We start from the raw sequence: 16210 nt of genomic DNA on the forward strand, positions 1-16210 counted from the left end.
GGTCATGAGGCTGGAACCCTCATAAATGAGATCACTGACCTTAAAAAAGGACCTCAGACAGCTCACTCTCTTTCCAGCACATGAGAATACAAAGAAAAGTGGGCAGTTTGTAATCCACAAGAGGGCTCTCACCCCAACGTGAGCATGCCAGCACCCTGATCTTGGACTTCCAGCCTCCACAACTGTGAGAAATAAATATCTGTTGTTTATAAACCTTCTCTATAGCACTTTGTTAGAGCAGCCTAAGAATAGATGTCACACACACACACACACACACACACACACACACACACACACAGTCATTTCCATAGATATATACACTGGTAGTCACTGTTAAACATACATATCTGGTCTAAAATTATATAATTCAAATGATGGAGTAAAAAATGATTTTTGTACATCTATTGGTGTGTACAAATGTGTGTACATGTGTGGTTACCCTGATCAATCTTCTACTTGGTGCAATGCTTTGTTTTTCAGCCATCTATGTTGTTATGTGTGCACGTGGCTCACTGCATCCTACTGCTGCCTGATGGTGCATGTTCACCACACTTTACTGGCCGATTTCCTGGTGATGAACACCTAGGATACCCATGTTTTCTATTACCATAAAAAATACTAAGGTGAATCTCTCTATAAATATCGCCACACTGATTTGTTTAAGTATTTTCTGGAATATACACAAAGACAGATTTCTGTGTCCTAGAAACATCTATATGTAATTTTGCTAGATATTGCCAGGTGGCTTTTCAGAATGGCTATTGCCTTATGCACTGCTATCAGGATATGAGAGTTCCTGTCTGTCCACATCCTTGCCAATAATTGGAATGATCCCATGTTTTGATTTTCAGCATTCTGATTAATATAAAACTATATCTCATTGTTACAACTTAAAGTTATTTGATAAAGAGTAAGTTTGAACAACTTTCATATGTTTGTCAAATATTTGGATTTTTGTTCTGTGAGTTGCCTTTCAAACCTTTTGTTTACTGTTCTATCAAGTTTTGTGTCTGTTTTTTGAGAATTTGCAATTACTTGTATAGTTTCTTTTTAAAAAAATATATTTTATTGATTTTTTTTTTTACAGAGAGGAAGGGAGAGGGCTAGAGAGTTAGAGAAACATTGATGGGAGAGAAACATCGATCAGCTGCCTCCTGCACACCTCCTACTGGGGATGTGCCTGCAACCAAGGTACACGCCCTTGGCCGGAATCGAACCTGGCAGCTTTCAGTCCGCAGGCTGACACTCTATCCACTGAGCCAAACCAGTTAGGGCAGCTTGTATAGTCTCTCATAAATTTATTTATTTGTATTAAATGTTGCAAACATATTCTTCCAAACTTCTCTCTATTAAATGGTCCTTAATTTGCTGTTAAATCATTTATTTTGGTTTATGATTTTTTCTTTTTAGATATTTGAAATATTTTGTCTATACACCTATATCATAAATTAGCTTTATATTTACCTTTCTATAATTGGGTCTTTAGTCTGAAAGACACACTTATCTATTATGTAAAGTAGGGGCCCAGATTTAATTTTCTCCATTTAATACAGTATTGTTTTAACTGTAGTCACCAAGTGGTGTATTATTTTCCCAGAAGTTATAATTGGAAGTTTGCACCCTTTGACTAAGCCCCAGGCCTTGGCAACCACCATTCACCATTCTATGCTGTTTATATGAGTTTGGCTTCTTTTTTCCCCCCTTAGGATTCCAATGATAAGTGCTATCATACAGTACTTGTCTTCCTTTGTTTGACTTATTTCACTTAGCATCATTTACTCAAGTTCCAGTTCAAGTTGTTTGGTAGGATTTCCTTCTTTTTATGGCCAAGTAATATTCCATTGCATGTATATGCCACACTATTTTTATCCATTCATCTGTTCATAGAGACAGTTTGTTTCCATATCTTGGCTGTTGTGTATAATGTTGCAATGAATATGGAGATGCAGATATGTCTTTGAGATAGTAATTTCATTTCCTTCAGATATATGCCCAGAAGTTGGATTGCAAGATCATACAGTAGTTATATTTTTATTTTTAATTTATTTAAGAAATTCCATACTGTTTTCCATAGTGGCTCTACCAATTTGCATTTCCACCAACAATGCATAGGGGTTCCCTTTTCTCCAAATCCTCTCTAACATTTGTGATTTCTTATCTTTTTTTTCCTTCTCTTTTGATAATAGCCATTCTAACAGGTATGAGGTGGTATTTCATTGTGAGTTTCATTTGCATTTTCCTGATGATTAATGATGCTTAACACCTGTTCGTGTATTTGTTGGCCATTTGCATATCTTCTTTGGGAATTATCTATTCAGTTCCCGTGTCCATTTTTTAGTTGAATTGTTGTTGTTTTTTTTGCTATTAAGTGACATGTGTTCCTGATATATTTTGAATATTAACACCTTATGTGATATATGGTTTGCAAATACCTCCCTCTATTTTGTAGGTTGCCTCTTTATTCTGTTCATTGTTTCTTTTGCTGTGAGGAAGCTTTTTGGGTTGATATAGTCCCATTTATTGATTTTTGCTTTTGTTGCTTGGCTTTTTGAGTCAAATACAAATAATCATTGCCAAGACCAAAGTCAAGTAACATTTCCCCATTTTCCTCAAGGAATTTTATGGTTTCAGGTCTTACATTTAAGTTTTAATTCCATTTCAAGATAATTTTGGGGAGTGATGTAATATAAAGGTTCAATTTATTTATTTTTCATGTGGATATTTAGTTTTCTCAAAATCATTTATTGAAAAGATTCCCTTTTCTTCACTGAGTCATCTTTGTTCCCTTATTAGTTGAGTGTGCCCTGACTCAGTGGCTTAGTTGATTGGAGCATTGTCTTATATACCAAAAAGGTTGAGGCTTCTATTCTTGGTCAGGGCACATACCTAGGTTTTGGATTTGATCCTCAGTCAGTATGTGTACAGAGAGCTACTGACCAATATTTCTCTCTCACATTGATGTTTCTCTCTCTTTCTCTTTGTTCTATTCCATTGGTCTATGTGTCTGGTTTTATACTAGGTCAACTCAGGAAAGACAAGGGATGCCTCCAGATAGAAAGACATTGATGTGAAAGAAACACATCAATTGGTTGCCTCTTGCACAGGCCCCAACTGGGGCCAGGGACCAAACCTGCAACCCAAGTACAAGACCTTGACCAGGAATGGAACCTGAGACTCTTCAATAAGCTGGCTGACACTAACTACTGAGCAACATCAGCTAAGGCCAGATCAACTTATTCTTTTCCTTCTTATGTTCTTTGACAGTCTGTTATCACAGAATCCACTAGCTGGCTTCTTTGCTTTCTGGCTTCTTACTGCATTCAGTTCATTAGAATTGCTAACAGGAGATCAGAGGCTAGCAGTCAAGTGAGTTCAGGGTATATTTTTTTCCTGGACCCCTCTCAGCCTTGCCATTATTCTAGTGGTGGTTGAATTCCTCCACTGATGATCACAGCTCCTGTTGATAGCTCTCTCTTCTATAGCTATCATTCTTTCTCTGGCTCTTATAAACATTTATTTTCCTGCTGAGGCTTAGGGGTATTAACAGCTTCCATTATTGCTATCCTTGGGACACCATCCCATCATTTGTTAGTTTCTACTAACCCAGCTTACAAAATGGGAGGGGAAGAATCAGCACTGGGCAATGTGCCACATTCAAAGGGAACTAGTGCCAATTCCACCAGGTCAAAAAACTCTCACCTCTTCTTGCCCTCCAATGCCAGAGGATCTCCAGGAATCCTAGTATAAAAAGAATGAGAAGTAAAAGAACAAGGTTTGGAAGAAAGGAAGGTGCAGGCTTACCATTCTACTCAGTACTGACTTTGATATTTACCATATGACCATAATATTTACCAGTATAGTTTGATATACAGTATTTGATAGCAGTAAAGGTCTGGGTGGGAGAGAAGCTTTAAATTAGTTGGTGTTTTATCACTAATTGGGACTGTTATGAATGGAAATGACTAGAAGTTTTTTAAATATTTTTTTTATTGTTGAAAGTATTACAGATATCTCCCATTTTTCCCTCCTCCCAGGCTTTACCCATCCCTCCAGGTCTTCAATACCCTATGGCCTGTGTCCATAGGCTATGCATATCTATACATATAAAAGCCTAAGCTACTGTTACAATGGAACAAATGGTTGACCAGTCACTATGATGTGCACTGACTACCAGGGGCAGATGCTCAATGCAGGAGCTTCCCCCTAGTGGTCAGTGCACTCCCACAGTCAACCTCCTGCAGCCCTTCTCCCTGGCCTGCCCCCCAATTGGCCCTGATGGGGGGGGCAGCCAGCTAACTTCTCATGGCCCCTCCCCCTGGGACCCGATCAGGGGTCTGGCTGGCCAACCTCTGAAGGTTCCTCCCCCTGGCTGACCAGTCCCCCAATAGGCCTCAGTCACTGGCCAGGCCAAGGAACCCCACCTGTGCACAAATTCATGCACAGACCTCTAGTAAGTATATAAGTTCTTTGGATTGTCTCTTCTCAACCTCCCAACCCTACATCAAGGTATGTCAGTCTGTTCTATGCCTCCATGCTTCAGGTCTTATTTTGTTGGTCAATTCATTTTGTTCATTAGATTCCACAAATAAGTGAGATCATGTAATATTTCTCTTTCTCATTTTGGTTTATTTCACTTAGCATAATATTTACCAGTATAGTTTGATATACAGTATTATGATCCATCCTATTTCATTGGAATTTTTTAAATTATCTAAATGTATCCAGGAAAAGCTGGGCTTATCTAAAATTTCAAATGTAAGCAGAGAAGAACAAAGAAGGAATCTGTATATTGCTTTCTTTGTATCCCATTGAATTAACCTCATTCAATAAAAGGGTGTGTTATATGGACATTTATTTGCATGGATATTTCTCACATATATGTTTGTTCAATATTAAGGCATTCAATAAAAATTTTTAGAAGGAAGGTGTAAAAACCATGTTAGGACAATATTATAGTCTATATAAGATGCAGTAAAATTATAATAAAAAGTTAAAGATGTATATTGTAAAAATATATATATAAAATAAAAGAAAAAGAAAGAAAGAAAAGCAGTGAAACTCTTTCAAGAACAATGAGAAAAATTTTAGAACCTGGCTATTTTAAATCCAGTAGGACTTATCTTAGACCTTTCAACATTTTTCAGTCTAAGACAGCCATGGATAGCCCAGGAGTTGAACAAATTTAGTTTATTTCTTCCTGCAACGAGAGACAACAAATCCCAGGTAGAATCATGGGAACATTTCAGTAAGAGGTGGTCAGAAAATACTTATAGGATTTAGGCTTGGAGACATTAAGAAAACAAGAGTTTGCTATGGATTGACTATGTTAATAAAGCTTATCTAGAAGAAGAAAGGATTAGAATGAGGCTAATGCCATAATTAGTAAAGAAGCAAAAATCGTTCTTATTATCTAGGACAGGCAGGCAGCTGGTCACTTTTGTGCCAGACCAACTCCTAGCAGCACTAAGGCCTAGCTAATAGATCAGGTCAACTCAAGAAAGACAGGGGATGCTTTTCACTTTTTTTGTACCCCATCTATACTAATAATAGAGGAGTATGCAAATTGTCCAGAACGCCATCACAGTAACAGTAACGACCAAACAGCAGGCTGCATGGAGTGACCAGGCCAGCGGGGGGGGGGGGGGCGGGGGGGCGGTCAGTGAGGAACAACCAAATGACTGAACAGCAGGCTGCATGGGGTGACCAGGCCGGCAGTGGGGGAAGAATCGCTCACTGAAACACCCAATGAATGAGCAATAACATTGAGAAATATCCAAAATGTAAATTTTCTCATTGCTACCAAATAATAACTGTACCTCATATGTCAATATGTCCAAATATACAGATGATTTTTTTCACCTACCTTCCACAAATTACATAGTCCTAGAACACAGGACCTGTACAGACTTTAACAATGAATTTATTGTGGATGTTTGAGATCTATACAGAAAGGAAGATGATATATTGTGTAGGATGTAGTGATTCAGAACAAATAACAAATAGTTATTCTGCATTATGCTTTTACTTTCATTTTTTTATGTTTCCTTTTATAAGAATTACTCTAGATCCTCTATTCACATTACATATTTTGGATTTTCTATTAGAACTATCAAATTCATCATCTTTGTACTCTTAAAAATCAAATAATATAATCTATTTTTTTTGAGAAAAGAAGCCATATAATCATAGATCTAACATTCTTCAAAGAAAGAATTTACCTTTAACTGAGGGAAATGATAAATTGATCACATGGAATTGTTGTTTGCCTAAGTATAATACAGCAAATTAGATTGACTATATTTTCTGTTATGCAAACTTGTTAGCTATTTGTGGCACTAAGAGAAAGGTCCCATTGTTTTTTTTTTTTATCTCCTTCTTTAGTTTTGACAATTCTATGATATACTAAAAAATGCTACTTAGGTTTATGAAGACTGTAAGCTAATTTGCATAAATAATACTTCTAGGTTTGTACAGTGCACAACTTACATACATAGGTGTCCAGTGTTTACTAATACCCCAAGTCTAAAAAGATAATACATAAAGTTATTATAGCACCTATCATTATAATTTAAAAATATAAAAATAAATGTTTATCCTATGTTTTTGTGAGCATCAAGGGCTGTGAAATATGTTTTAGATAATGGCTGACAGAAGAGACAGTGATATTTTATAAGTTATATCTGCTTTTAGTCATTTTGAGTATAAATAAAGTCTTTGTCAGTTCATTATCTTATTTTATGCTGAGATATTAATATATATAGAAGTTAGTTAGGCAAAGAGTGAGGGGATAGAGCCCAAGGTTAGGATTTATGAAAACTGGCATAAATGAGGACTTAGAAGTAATGGAAAATATAATGCTGAGAATTTAAAATTCTTCATTTTTCTTGTATATAACAGAGAATATGAGGTAGAGAGTGGCTAGATATGAAACAAATTGAGAATCTAAATTATTACATCAATAGTCAAAAGCTAGATTATAATAGGCCTTCAAACATGTTAAACATTTTAGAATGATGAATGGGAACACCCTGAAGGGGGGTTTATATTTATTTATTTATTTGTTTTCTTTTGTTATATATAGTTTAAGTTTTATATATTTGAAGGGAGTAATTTGTATATAAAAACTACTTAAAATATTTGAAGATTTTACATGTATGTAAACCCATCAATGAGATTGTTATGAAACATATTCAGTATCTCTAAAACAAGCATGTCAAACTCAAAGGCTAACACAGGCCAAATAAACAAGGTTTAAGTTTCTGTGGGCCGCAAAAAACCAAAAGCTTCAGTTTTCATAGAAACATAGTTTTATTTTGATGGAGACATGCTGAATACAAAGGGGGCTGAAATAAATGAATAATCCTTAATATAAAATAATAGAACATTTTAATAAAAATTAATATTTTTTGAACAATAACTTACCAGACACTGAATAACTGCACAAATTAATAAGCTTAACACAAATAAGTCTATTTTTCTCATTCTCCAAAAATGAAATATTTCCTGTTGTGCACACCAAACAAGTCAGTCCAAGACTAATGATGTGGCAATTGTCTGCTAAAATATTCACTGCTAGTATTAGTGGAGAGAAATGGTGCGCCTGCACATAAGGCGAGTAAGGGAAATGAATGCAACACGGTTATAATAATCAGTCATTAGCGAACATTGTAGTTCGTTATTAATAATTATGTATAACAGGATACTGTAAAAATTAAGTTACAAAATTTTTATTAAAACGTTCCTTACATACCGTTATATTGGCTGGGCTGCAAAAATATTCATTGTGGGCCCCATGTGGCCTGCGGGCCTGGAGCTTGACATGCTTGCTCTAAAAGCTCCCTTTCTGATATCTATATTTGTTATTTATTTTTCTTGCCACATTTCACTAGTAAGAAATTACCTGAGATGGGTGGGTAAGACTCCTGCTGTGTCCTTTGGTTAATGGTACTAGTGACAGGACCGAGGTCAAATGGGTTGTAGCCATCCAACAGACAGGGTCACGGGCTGTTCCGGGGCTACAGCTAGCACCACGTTCAGTGCGTCTCTCACCTGCCTTCACAAAATCACCCTATTCGGTCATCGGCTCCACTGGATTTCACATTCACCTACCTGAATCCTGAAGCTCCACAAAAGCACTTTTGTCTGTGGATTGCTGCCAAACGATTGATGCTGACGGGGAATATGACTAGGGGACCTCCTATTGTGTCTTCTTGCTGACATCCTATCCTATTTTCCCGTATTATCTTTCTCACGGTGTGATATCAAGGAAATGTTGCCCTCATAAAAACAGGTTATTAAGGGTTTATTTCTTTCTAAAATGTTGGATAAAATTCAGCAATAAAGTCTGGGCTTGCAACCTTCTTTGGGGGAGGGGGTAATTACATAGTTAATTTCTAAAACAGATAAAGGTTTATTAAGATCTTGTTTCAGATATTTTTGAGATTGCTTTGTTTAATAAAATTTCCACAATTAAAAACATACCTTCTGGCACATCTTCTGTAGTTGGAATGCTTCTCAGTTGTGGTGTCCACAGAAATACAAGTGCTCTGCACAGATTATAACATGCTAGCAAAAGATAGTCATTCTTTTTATTATGCTTTGTATTTGTAAAACCTTAATAAGCAAACACTGTGGTGAGAAGGGGATGGAAGCAAATTGAGAGCCTGTTCATATGGTGATATGAAACAAATTGAGAATCTAAATTATTATATCAGTAGTCAAAGGCTAGATTAAAATAGGCCTTCAAACATATTAAACATTTTAGAATGATGAATAGGGACACCCTGAAGAGGGTTTTGTTTCATTTGTTTCATTTCATATCCTGGAGCCTGTTCCTATTATAAGCGAGGGTCACTGTGCATGAGCATTTCTGCCTCGGAAAAGAACTGTAGAGTGCTGTTGTCATTTCTGATTCCTTGTTTCTCTTAGAGCTCCTTTGTGTGGTAGTCAAGTATTTTCTGAGTTTTATTTTTATAAGATTTTGTCCATTTTATTTGTTATTGAATCTATTGATTTCAAGATATTCATAATGTTCTATCATTATCTTTTTATGACCTATAAGATCTGTAGTAACTTGTCGTGATATGGACAGTTTCTGATATTTTTTTAGTGATAGATTCTATTTTCTTTTTTCACTTCACCAGTTCTTCTAGGAGCTTATTGGTTTTCTTAATTCTTTTAAAAAAATCAAACTTTCCCCTTATGTTGTTTTTTTCTATTCTTTGAGTGTTATTTATTTAATTGATTTCTACTTTTATTTACATTATTTACTTCTATATACACTGATTTCAATTTGCTCATCTGTAGCTCCCTAAGTTTAATCAGTAATCATCTAAAATATGCTTTTTTGTTTTTTTTTCTGAGAAAAATCTGCATTTTCAGTAATCCTTCTGCAGTGCCAACCCAATACATTTAATGTTTCAGGATTTTTTTTGCAGGGGTGTAGGATTATTTTTTATTCTCCTTAAAAGTTCCATTTCTCTTTTTCTATCTCTTCACCCAATATTTCATGTATTTTCTTAAATATATATGTAAGGATTATATTAACATTTTTATGACCAATAAATGGCTTATTTACATGTCTATTTCTATTCGAATTTTTAAAATTATTAATACAATGTCCTGCTTTTTTGCATAGCTCCTATCTTTTTTTTTTTATTGTACTCTGAATATTGGGATAAAAAGCAGTGACACCTAAAGCAACATTTCAATAAAACCCTCAATCCCAAAAGTGTAAGCTATTACTTCTATGTGTCAGTTAGGATAAGAGACTAATTTTTTAGATTGTTCCAAAAATTGATTTTAGCTGGGGCTAGGCCACACCTTTAATTAGGTCGAGTTCATTTGTCAATACCCAATACCCAAGCTCTGTTTCGCCACCATTGTAGTTCTGATTGCTCTGATGTTATTAGTAGTTGAGCTGACAATGCAGTAGGTCCAGAGTTTTAGATAGTTTTGCTTTACCACTGTATTTAATTTAGGCTGTATCCTGGAATCCAAGCACCATATGATATATAGGGTTGTATGAATTTTCTCTGCCAGGTCTTTCTCAAATGCTTCTCTCTCAGCAAATTTCTGGAAGTGGGAGAGTGAGTGAAAAAAGGAAACTTGACTTTAGTAATTATTACATTTGCATTTGGGGAATGTTCCAATTTGAAATCTATTGCACTTGACGACAGTGTTGATAAAATTAATCTAATTTCTTTCAGCTCACATTGGTGCCCAGTGATGGCCTGAAAACTACCATCCCTCTTTGTTCATTGAGGAAGTTCTAGTTCTTCCCAGCATTCAATTCTTCAAGAATGTCTTTTAGTGTCTCTTCAGTAATTCATATTAAAGTATGGATTTTTTAATCCATTGATTTTTCTCCCCTTGTTATTTCCATAAGAACAAAGTTCTACTACCTTCTTCTTGAGCCAGAAATGGAATTCTCATTAAACTGAAGAATTGTATACAGATGAGCTACATGTTTAGTTTGATAAAAAAGTATCTCCAGATATGTGTAAAATGCAAGAAAGATGGCTGCTGGCTGGAAAAAAAAATGTTAGGAGAGGTGTCAATAACTGAGGAGAGAAATTATTCTAGCATAGACTTGCATAGTATCAAATTTAGAATATTGGATGGATTTGAGAGAACTTTTTCAATGGAAGCATAGATAGAACTTGGTTATTCATTGGGTAATAGGGTGAGGCAATAGAAGAATCATGCATAATATTTAGAAGTTTGGTGCAGTGGATAGATCTCTAGAATGTAAATTCTATGAAGTCAGGCATTTTTATCTGTTTTGCTTACTGATGTTTCATAAGTGCTTAGAACAATACCTGGCGAATAAAATGTAATCCATAAATATTGATGAATAACACTGGGTGAAGAGCAGGTTGGACTTGTAGGGGACAAGCTGGGTTCATTTTTCTTGACTTTGAAGTGAAGTAAGCATCTGTGTTGAAATATATGGTAGGTATGTCAATCTGTAATCTAGAAGAGAAGGCCCAACCAGCTGATTATATTTATGCTATATAATTATTACTCAAGTCATTTTAGATATCTAGCAATGGATAACAAGTAGCTATTAGAAAGCAATGGAAATATTACATTTACATGTTTTACTATAATCAGCAAAAATTCAGTTATATTTATAAAACTTTGGTGTAGGTATCATATTAATAGTGGGTTATTTTGTTATTCATATGATGTACATGGTTTTATTCAAAGGAATGTTTTGATAAATTTAAATGTTTTTTTAAAAATAAGTATCATTGTATATCCTTTTGTTATCAGTTCCTGTAGAGGTTCCAGTAATACCTTGAGATGTACAATATCATTTTATTAGAACCAGAATGTATCCCGAATGTCGCTGTTTTACCCAGCGAACATCTGCATAATGCTAACATTCGTTGTGCTTGTCTTTTGTTTACAGGCTTCAGATTCTTTAGACATCTTCCCTCTTACTCACCAGGTGGCCTAGCTGAAAAGATTTACTTCTTTTCATCTGCTTGAATAAATCAATACCATATTTTTATCAGAACATTTCTATTCTTCACAAATCTTCTTAGTATTCCCACCAAAGTTTTGATGAGTCATACATATTCATGAAATCAAATATCTAAAGTTGTAGAAGTTGTGGCATGGACGGTTACTTTGTGAGGGTATATGTTTTATCAGTGTATTAGTTTTGATTAGCCTAAAAATAGGCTGATGATTTCAGTGAATCTTGGAACATAAATCTATAGTTTCTTTGTAATAAAAGATAAAAATAAAGTTGAAATTTTAACCTAATAATTTGGTGTTTCCCAAGAATTTCATTTGCACTTATTCTTTTAAAATATCAGGGAATATTATACTAGTTCCTATTTATCTGTCCTAGATTTAAAACTATAAAGCCAGAAATGCATCAAAAATAAAAATCTTAAAAGTGATCTTAATATTAACTGGAAGGTGTGTGTGTGTGTGTGTGTGTGTGTGTGTGTGTGTGTGTGTGAGAGAGAGAGAGAGAGAGAGGGAATTTTTTGAGTTTCTAGAGTTAATAATGGATCAGATAAATATATTCTTTTACCTTTTTGTCTTTGGGGGGAAATTGTATCAAAGTATTTTTTATGTATTTTATTTGCACTGCATTTTGGTTATGATACTTTATTTATAATTTATCATTTAAATTCTAGTCTTATATTTGACAATTATTTGCTTGCATACAGAGGTATTTTGCCAAGCAGTGTTTAGTGTTTTGAATATTATTTAACTGTAGATAAATGTGTGTGTCAGTAAAGAGAGAAAATTTTGCCGAAACCGGTTTGGCTCAGTGGATAGAGCGTCGGCCTGCGGACTGAGAGGTCCCGGGTTCGATTCCGGTCAAGGGCATGTACCTGGGTTGCGGGCACATCCCCGGTGGGGGATGTGCAGGAGGCAGCTGATCGATGTTTCTCTCTCATCGATATTTCTAACTCTCTCTATCTCTCTCCCTTCCTTGTGAAAATCAATAAAATATATTTTAAAAAAAAAGAGAGAGAAAGTTTTATTTTAAAATATCCATAATTTATTATCTTATTTTTTAAAGAATATTTTATTGATCTTTGGAGAGAGAGGAAGGGAGTGGGAGAGACACAGAGAGAGAAACATCAAGGTGAAATTTAAACATCATTGGCTACCTCCTGCACTCACCCTACCTGGGGTCAAGTCGCAACCCAGGCACATACCCTGACTGGGAATCAAACCTCTAGGTGCCCAGAATGATGCACAACCAATTGAGTCACACCTGACAGGGCTGTTGAACGTTTTAAATATAATCTTGAACATTGTACTTATTTTTGGACAAAGAGAACAACAAATTATAGAATAATATTTTCTACTTTTTCTTTACTTCCTCATGAGTGTTATGTTTATTTGTTATGAAATGAACATTGTTATGTTATTTTTAGCTGTTGATATTACCCTTCATTGCCATAAATAAAAATTTGCCTTCCTTTTTTTTTTGGTTAATCCTCATCAGAGGATATATTTTCCATTGATTTTTAGAGAGAGTGGAAGGGAGGGAGGGAGGAGAGGAGAGAGAGAGAAAGGGGGAGAGAAAGAAACATCTATGCAAGAGAGACACATCGATTGGTTGCCTCCTTCTCAGGATCGAACCTACAACCCAGGTACGTGCCCTTGACCAGAATTTAACCCGGGACCCTTTGGTTCGCAGGCCAATGCCCTATCCACTGAGCCAAACCGGCTAGGGCTCTCTCTCACTATCTCTCTCTCTGTCTCCCTCCTGTTGCTCTCCCCCCTCTCTCTTTATCTTCCTCTTTTTCTAAAATCAATAAATCAATAAAAAATTAAAAACAAATAATATTCCTTTAAACCTGCACTATCTTTGTTGGTGAATGATACCTTTCTGATATTTTTTTATTTTCGTGCCTGATTTTGAGGAGTTTTTAGTAGATCAATCCTAGTTGAAAGCAGCCAGATCTTATGCTCCTTTCCAAATATCAAATTTGACAGTGATAAGTTGACTACCTTAGAGATTCTAAATGTCACTTTTAGAACTTGCTTTTCCAATCCTCTTTTTATTTAATTTTATTTTTCTCACTGACATTACCATATTATTTTAAAGATAGCATTTTGAGCCCTAGCTGGTTTGGCTCAGTGGATAGAGGATCAGCCTGCAGAGTGAAAGGTCCCAGGTTTGAATCCATTCAAGGGCACATGCCCAGGTTGCAGGCTCAATCCACAGTGAGGGGCGTGCAGGAGGCAGCCGATCCATGATCATCATTGATGTTTCTATCTTTCTCTCTTCCTCTCTGAGATCAATACAAAATATTTTTTAAAAGATAGAACTTTGATAAGATTATGTGTGAATAATGAATATGTTGTACCTCACCTTTATATCAGAACAAACCAAATGTATAATTATCATTTTTAAAAATTACCTGAAGAAGTATAATATGTCTTTTGGTATGTTTGGCTTTGTTATTTTATGACCAAAGAATGTCCTTAAGGAAAATTCTTACATGTACCTTAATTACATCCTAGCTGGAGATACAGAAGATAAAAAAGATGAGTCAAATATATGGTTTTTTATAATATGATTAATACTATGAAGAAATCAAAACAGGAAAGTGGCAATGTCAAGGAATGTGTATATGGAGAGGGTCCTAACTTTCAGTAAAATATTAGTTTCTTATAACTCCTCTCCCAAATTATCACAAACTCAGAGGCTTAAAACAGCAGAAATGTGTTTTCCCACAGTTCTGGAGGCCAGAAGTCTGAAATTAAGGTATAGCAACACCACACTGTTTGAAGAGGCTCTTGGGAGAGATTGTATTCCTTGCCCCTTCCCAGTGGCTGTCTGCATTCAGACAGCTGCCTCACTCCAATCTTGCCTCTGCTTTCATGTTGCCTTCTCTTCTATATCTTCTCATCTTCTGCATGTCTTAAATCTGGGCCTTTCACTTACAAGTACATCAGTCATTGGATTTAGGGCTCAGTGGATAATCAAGGATTACCTCATTTCAAGATTCGTGACTTAATCACATCTGCCAAGAACCTTTTTCCAATTAAGGTAATAGTCACAGATTCCAGGGCTTTGATGGGGCTCTCTCTTGGGGGCCAATTTTTTCAGACTACCACAATGATAAAACCCAAATAGATTATGCAGATTCTGAAAAGGAGCAAGGCAATGCTTGCAATGAGAAAAATAAAAGAATCAATCTTGTGTAGGACTCTATAGAAATAAAAGTATATGCCTTTACTTTTTAACTAATTGGGAAATTAGAAACAATCATGGAAAAGTTGTATTCCAATATGTATAATACTAGGAACCAGATTCTTTGGTCACCATTATTATTACACCAGAGGCCAGGTGCATGAAATTCGTGCATTTGTGCGGTACCTAGGCCTGGCCAGAGATCATAGCATGAGCATCTGGTGTGGAATGGCAGGTCCCAGCTGACCTCTGGGCCCTGGGCAGCACCTGGGCCCCTGGGCTCCCACGCACCCCCCTCCACCTGAGTCATGGTGTCCACATCCCCATACAGAGATGCGGTGAGCGCAGCCTGATACCGCTGGTGGAGGTGCAGCGTGGGCCTCTGGGCCAACCAGCGGCGCTGCACGGGAGCTGGGCAGGCAGCGCACTCTCTCCCAGATGGCCTCACAGACTGGCTCCTGCACGAGCCCACAGGGAGCCTGACTGGCCCCTAAGGTCCGGGCGGCTGTGCCCCGGCTCACCCAGAAGAGGCCACATGGGTGTGGGGCAGGCTCCTTGTGGGCACGTGGCACCTGAGCGTGGGGGTTTTCCCAGAGCACGAGCCCTGGCATCCTAAGGGAGGGTAGCAGGGGGAGTGAGAGTGAGCTCGGCAGATGCCCCACATTCTTACCGCACCTCTGACCCTTTTTCCCCGCCCTCAGGTAGCCAGTGAGAGGTCGCAGCTCCCCCGCACCTGGGTGCTGTGGGAGGTTTGTTGCCACCACACACCCCCATTTCCCTGTACCCTCAGTGTCTGGGAACTGGGCGGCAGCCCCCCACTCCGCCACCACTGCTGGTTGCCATCTGCAGGGCGATAGATCTTGACCGGTCCTCCCACCCGGCTGCCTCAGCTCCTGGGAGCCAGGCAGCTGCCCTGCCTTCACCGCTGCCACTGGTCGCAATCTGCGGGGTGATTGGCAGGGCGATAGGACCCCTGCTTGTACCCACCTTGGCCTGGTGCCACCTGCTCACCTGCTCCACTGTCCTGCTGTGGTCCCACTCTTCCCCAGGCCCATCAGGGCCAGCAGTGCCTCCACTGCTGCCGCTGACAGCACCGTGTTGCTAACACCCATCATTTTCCACACCACCCCCTGGTGGTCAGTGCACATCATAGCAAGTGGTTGAACTCCTGGTCAAACTCCCGGTCAAGGGGACAATTGGCATATTAGGCTTTTATTATATAGCATTTTCCTAGGAGAACAGCTAGCCAGGAATCACTAGGACTGCAGAATAGCAAACAGCTTTGGGCCCTTACTTTATACATAAACATGAGGGACAAGGCTACATCTACTAGAAAGTCTTCAAGTAAAGATGAAGGTAAAGGGCATTTTGAAATACTCTAATATAACAAGGTTTTCTTTTGTGTGTGTATTTTGTTTTTGTTTTTTCCAGTGAATATTGAGAGAGAAACACAACCCAGAAGGAACACATACTTCAGGGAGGAAACAGACTACAAATAATTATGTTTAATGAAATTACAATATGGTTAAT

The sequence above is a fragment of the Myotis daubentonii genome, chromosome 3, assembly GCF_963259705.1.
Source record: "Myotis daubentonii chromosome 3, mMyoDau2.1, whole genome shotgun sequence".
Classification (NCBI taxonomy): domain Eukaryota; kingdom Metazoa; phylum Chordata; class Mammalia; order Chiroptera; family Vespertilionidae; genus Myotis; species Myotis daubentonii.